Source organism: Papilio machaon, chromosome 19 (genome assembly GCF_912999745.1).
Source record: "Papilio machaon chromosome 19, ilPapMach1.1, whole genome shotgun sequence".
Taxonomy (NCBI): Eukaryota; Metazoa; Arthropoda; class Insecta; order Lepidoptera; family Papilionidae; genus Papilio; species Papilio machaon.
Window position 1 is genome coordinate 2625923 of NC_060004.1, and position 7042 is coordinate 2632964.

The following is a 7042-nucleotide window of genomic DNA, read 5'->3' on the forward strand; positions in this document are numbered from 1 at the left end:
AACGGCGCACAAGCTTGCGGTAACAAGATATTACTAAAATTGCGAAGTGACCGTTGCCCATAGACATAGATGTCTTTAACTTTATTGCAGACAATAAAGTTGGATTTCCCACCTTTAAAACAACCGAGAAGAGGACTGTATATGGATATTTCCCTTTTATATGCATCCCCTTCACTGCTAAATTCATTTTCCGTCCTTTTCCCATCCTGTTTAAAAATAAACAAGGGAAAAGGGAGAATTCGTCTCCTGAATACAAAAGTAACGTAAAATAAGTAACAGGTCTTTTTTATAATCTATTTGGTCAAACTAAAATATGGTCCTTCGAGTCCGATATATCGATTGATTCGTTTTGGATACAATTCAATATTTATTTTAGTCTACGTCATACAATATTTTTACATTATTATTAGAAAATTTTACTGAAGTAAAAAGCTAACAAGAAATTTTAATCGTTAATTTATACGTTGGAAATTATAAAAAACAAACTAGATCTTTGCATTAAGATGGTCATCATTTTATGTTTTTTCAAGGCAATGAATTTTTTAAATGAATACATAATAATATGCCCATAAATGTACATAAGAAAAAAATTTAGATAACATTTGAATTAACTCCAAAGTAAATGGAAGAGGCTAATATTTTATTCCTTTACAATTATGTGTAATCGACTATTTGCTATTTAATGATTGACTACTTACATATAATAAATTTACATACATCTGAAAACATTGATTCAAACTGTTTATCCATATTATATACTATACTGGCTGTCGCCTGTGACACCGTTCGCGTGGGTTTATAAAAACTTAATTAGTAGTCTATATTTTCTTCCAGACTACATTCTGCATCTATGCCCTATTTCAACGAGATCCATACAGCCGTTCTGGAGATACCTTCTAACATCCATCCATCTATACATACGAACGTTCGCATTTATAATATTAGCAAGATTATCTACAAATTTGACTAATTGTTTTATAATTATTAAGTAAACCTAAAACATTTTAGTTGGAATAATAAACAATGACTTTTGGCTGTTGATTTTTGTTGATCTCAAAATTTGTATCTTAACTTAAGATAGATTTATGTTTTTGTTTTAAAATTAGATTTTGTAAGAATGGAATATTTATTTACATATAAACTTTGTATTACGTAAAAAAACATAAAACCTAAATATTTTTATGTGAATTGTGTAATCTAGCGTCTAACGATTACTTTTTTATGTGACTAGAAAAAAAACAATCCAAATAAATTATTGCGTAAACGTATTTTTAAATGTTTCTGACCACGATGTTCTTGAAAATATAAGTCAGACTGAATAATAAGTAACCATACATAATAAAGTAAATAAGATATGAATATGACAGACTTTTTACACAATAATAACTAGTAATATAATAATTTACGTCCATTATGTATGCATTCAGTGCTGAGTTTACATAATTAAGTCTGTCTCAATAGAGCTACTAATCAAATTCAGTAGGAGTTAAATTTGGCAAATCAATAGATTTACTTTCGATTTAATTTAAAACTTACATAATTGTTAAATGTCAATGAACTTAACATTTTCGATTGTATATGTTAATAGCTATCGCCCGCGACTCCGTCCGCACGATTTAAAAAAAAAACTACTAAGTAGCGTATGTTTTCTACCAGACTATGTTCTACATCTGTGCCAAATTTCATCAAGATCCGTTGAGACCTTCTGGAGATAACTTCTAACATCCATCCATCCATTCATCTAAACTTTCGCATTTATAATATTAGTAAGATTGTAAACCTAAAGTATGGTAAATCTAAATATTTACCGGTAAAACCTGAAATTTGTCAAACGTCGGATAAGTTTTGTTTTAATACTACATTTTATTTAAATGCAGTTTATTTTTTTAAATAAATTAATTCCACTTCCTTTTAGTAGAACATGTGAAATGTAACATAATATATGTAATTAAAATCATATAACATTACAAATATTCAAATGCAACATCGGTAGCCAACAACTTTCATCATAATTATCTCAACATCAAACTTAGATCCTTATTGCTATAGCAATAGGATTCAAAATTGCATACAAATTCAACAGTGAAAATATTAAGTGTGACCAATATAGGGCAAGTCATTTGAGTGAAGCAACGCATACGTTGGTCAACGCGAATGTCCACCCAAACAGTACGTCATTACAAGTAACAAATCAACATAATCTGCTAAGCTAATATTTTACAACAAGAAAGTATTTATTAAATTTATAGCTACAGAGGTAGATAAAGAAATATGAATGGACTATGTGGAAATGGATGAGTAAGAAGGTAGTGAATGTAGATATTAGGAATGGTAGAGATGTATGGACGAGTAAGTAGTTCATACTGGATGGTAGACATACTGTAACAAAATTCATAGATAAAGATAATGCAACACATCAATAGGGATAAATAGATAGAAAGGTGACAAGATTAAGAAGTAACGAATGACCCATCTATCTGGACTAAATATAAGACGAAAGTGTGGTGCGCCGATCTCAAATAGAGTGGGATAAAAACGGAAAGATGATGTTTATAAAACAATTACAGAACAGAACAGAGGTAGAAATAATGTTCTTATACACGTGTTATGACAATTGAAAATCACGGTTACAATGTTTAAACCGAAGTTAATTATTATTAATAATGTTTCCCTTTATTGTGTGGAACGTTGTGCGGTTCGAAGGTTAAGTTCAAAGTAAATTAAAATAATTATACGCATGTACTTTGTTTATTTTTGTTTTACGTCGTTCAATTACGCATGTTTCCGCCATTTTGAATACTAATTATCTATATAAGTAATAATTAATGTTCATATACTATGCGCATACCTTTTTTTTTGTTTTTGTGGGGTAATGCCTAACGCATACTTATCTGTCTGGGAAAGACAGACAAGTTATGTCGAGTCTGCACCGACTAAAACCCCACGGTGGCCACCTACAGCGTTAGCGGGGGGACACGGGATTTCCATTCGGAATGCAACCGCGGCCTTTACACACTATGCGTATACCTACCACTAATAACTTATTGATAAAAAGATTTATACTCAGGTCAGGTAAAAACGAAATAATACAATAAAAATATTTTCCATTTTTAGTGAAGCTTTAGTGCTTGAACTATTATAATTATTAACCTAATTAGTCCAAATAATGTCTTAGATTTGAAATTTTGTCTATTCAAGTCTAAGACATTGTTTGGACTTTGGCATTGCAACGCATTTGCACCTCCGGATGCCTTTTTTCGTTTCACTTTTGTCCTTCGGATTAACCTATTGAATAGCTATCCATACTAATATTACAAAGAGAAAATATTTGATTTGTTTCCATTAAATAGATTTCTAAACTTCTTTCACTGGTGGAAAGCTACACTAGCTGAGGATGACTAGATTTATTTTTTTGATTCCACGCGGACGAAGTTGCGGGCAACTGTTAGTTGGTTATAAACCTAAGACGTATTTTACGTCACTGCGTTAACTTAAACTACACAAGCGACTATATACGTTAATATTACAAATACCAGAAAAGTACTTATACACTTTATGCATCTAAATAAGCACATTGTACATTTATATTATACTTCCTCGTTATAAATACTAAAAAATGTACCATTAACATGACTGAGAAGAAGACGTGATACATGACATAAAGGTGTGACCATGTTGATAAACGAAATTAGCATATCGCAAAATCTTGTATAATCAGATAAAGTCAGGTTTAACTCGAGTTTATTTTAAGGACGTACATCTTTTTAATAGGAACTTTGATCGAGTAATCTTTTGCTAGCCTATACTTGTACACGTATCTTGATAATTAATTTGTCTTTGTAGATAAATTATAGTTGAGGAATAAACTATAACTAATGTTCGCCCGTTAATCGAAAATCGACCAGAATTCATAATCGATTTTTTTTATTACAAAAAGCTTTGTACACTTTTGGAACGAAGTTCCTTATCGCGCGTTGTGAAAGGGGGCTAGACGGAAAAAATCTTACGAAAAGTTGTCACGACACTTTTTGCTATATCACCATGGCAACGACGTGACAATATATAACGAAAATTCTTAGAAATAAAATGTACTTCTTGTGAAGACTTAAGTTTTTTATTCATAGAATAAACATTGGTTCCTTCACTAATTAACAGAAAGGAACTTCGTTCCATCCGGGTGTCCCTTGACACCTCTCAAGTTTTTTTATCCACGATAACGTTCAACGTCAAATTTCATGTTAATCTATTCCCATAATTTGTTTACTTATAATATAGATATAGGTAGAAATAACAAATTTTGGCTATAAGTTGACATTATACTCGTACTACTAAATTCAAAATTATTAAATAACAAAGTGATAATTTGTTTAAATGACGCCGTAAAATTGAAAATAACATTTGCATTGCTAAAAAGGGCACAAATGTCAAGCGTTAATAACTATGCGTTAAATTCATGATTTGTATGAAAATGTGATTTAATTAAAAACTGCAGTCATCGTAAAATTCCACATTATTGATGTAGGTTTCCACTGACGAAACAGATATACAAAAACATATTGTAATGAGTTAAAATATGTTTTGCAAGGTTTTACGTCAATGGTTAGTTATTTTGCGGTTAGCTTTAATATCGAAAGATATTATACAATGTCGGAAATAAAGAATTGAATTTAAATTTACAATTTGACGAATCTATCCTTAAAACAAAGTAAAACTAAATTATTGTTTACTAACGATTAATTACAGAATGTTATGATTTCAAAAAATTTATGAATCAATTAACTAAGTAAAACATATTATATATAGACGAACATTTCAACATATATGGGAATTTCCCAAAAAGATTCCACTAGTAACATAATCAAGTGATTACGAATATAAATCTGTGTTGGTAACTTCGATAAAAAATATATGACGTAAGTTCAACGCTTTAAAGAACTCTAATTAGAGGTACATTCAATATTAAAACCACTTTTCACTAAGAGCGTAACCACGTGAGTAAGGCTCGAATACTAAAAGCAATGGGTATACCATTTCCACTTACAGGGTGTTATAGCTAAATATTTTGTGGAAAGAGGGTCTATCTGAGACTTGTTTCATTATAAAAACATCTTAATTCTTTCGGAATATAAATCCTTCCGTGCGTCATAAATATCCCAGACAAAGATCTGGCCCAATGAGAGAGACGTTGCTTTTGCGGTTAGTTCTGTCAAAAAATATGTAAAACGTACACGGGTATACAAAATTGTATAAAAAATAATGACCTGACAGCTACATTGCGAAAAGGAACTTGTAAATCAATCAAATCAATTTATGTCAAACTATCTGAACGTGTATTTCAATTACAAAAGTTTATGGTGCAAGGACACAAGCTCATAATCCAAAGTTTTTAAGTTTACTACAGCACTAACATGCTGTCTTAAGAATACTCTACTCGTACCAAACATCAAAATCGGTCAGCTGTTCAAGAATGCATAGGTGATAAATGTACAAATTACATTTATTTTTATAGTTTACGTGGCATTGAACATTGGTCATGGCATAGACAAGAACAAAGATTATATAAAGATGATTTCTATGTTTTCTAATATACAATGTAAAATAGCTTTTGTTTACCAAGTCCACTACCTTGTACTTTGTAAAGAAACGACTATGATAAATATACTACAAAACATATTTCCGTTCTCCTTTATACCTTTATGTTTGTTCACGCTTAAGTTAATGTATGTTTTATTTAAACTTGACCCAATTGATGATATTTGTATTAAGCGAGCTCAAAAACTAGCGGAGGATTACAAAAATTATTTTGTTAGTAACATATTAATTACTACATTTTTTAATTTCTGCGCGGAATAGGTCCGTGCTAAAGCAATTATTTTTAATGGTTAATTTGATTAGTTATTTTTTTTCATGACTGGTACAATTTTAATTTTGTGTGTAAATATGTATGTATGTACTTTGTTTTATTTTGTAGTAGTTTTCTTACTTTTGATAAGATTAGGGACACATGTAAACATGCTTTCTTCTTCTTTCTTCTCTGTATACTCCAACTTAAGCAATGAGGATAAAAGAAGCTATAATAAAAATCTTTGTATGCAATCTGTGGTAACTGTTCATCTGCATATGGTTTACTTTTTTTTCTTGTACCTAGATAATAGCCACTGATGTTTTCGTGTGTGAATTTAGACTGAATAATCATATCTGTTTTTTAAGACAAGATGAATTTGCGAATTATAATTTGATATAACGTACCCGGATGTAATATAATTGCCACGGTTTTATAAACCAGTACGGCAATATTAATCTATGTCGAATAACTGTTGCAAATTACGATTTATATGTAAGTTTAAGAGGCCAACTGGTTTCGACTCTAGCACGAAACCGAACGGAAAACTGAAGAGGAACAAAACACTAGCCAATTACCAAATCTTATATGTGTATGGGTTCCTTTCATGAAATGGATCGAACACGAGACGAATTTTCGTCTCGATTCAAAATTTCAATAAATTCAAAAACATTTGTGGAAAAATGAACACGGTTGTTGACATCAAACTGATATTCATTATATTTTGCGTACTATGCGAATACGGAGCGTACTTTGCGTTTTGCTACAATATTATTTTATTCACCATTTTGCTGTTTTTTATAATTTTTCGTCATCTTTTAACCTAAACCGAAAACTAGTTATACAGGAACTTCGACTTGGTCTATTAATACTAGTTCTTCTAAAATAATATTTATGTAACGAAAATTTTATGTCACAAAAACCATAAAATTAATTCTATTCGTAATCACTATTTGTCTAACATTCATACATTTGTCAAATTGATATTCCACATATCTATTTAATATGTATATGAGTGATTTAATATCTGGATTCCAGTTTTAGTTCAATGACCTCTCGATGTATGACCATATGGCATTAAATTACATAACGGAAAACTAAGAGTGGTGACTATTAAAGTTAATACTTTAAAACTCATACTTCATTTTAAAGTGTGCGAATATGCGAGTGTTTTATTTTTAGTTAAATAAAAGATGCCAG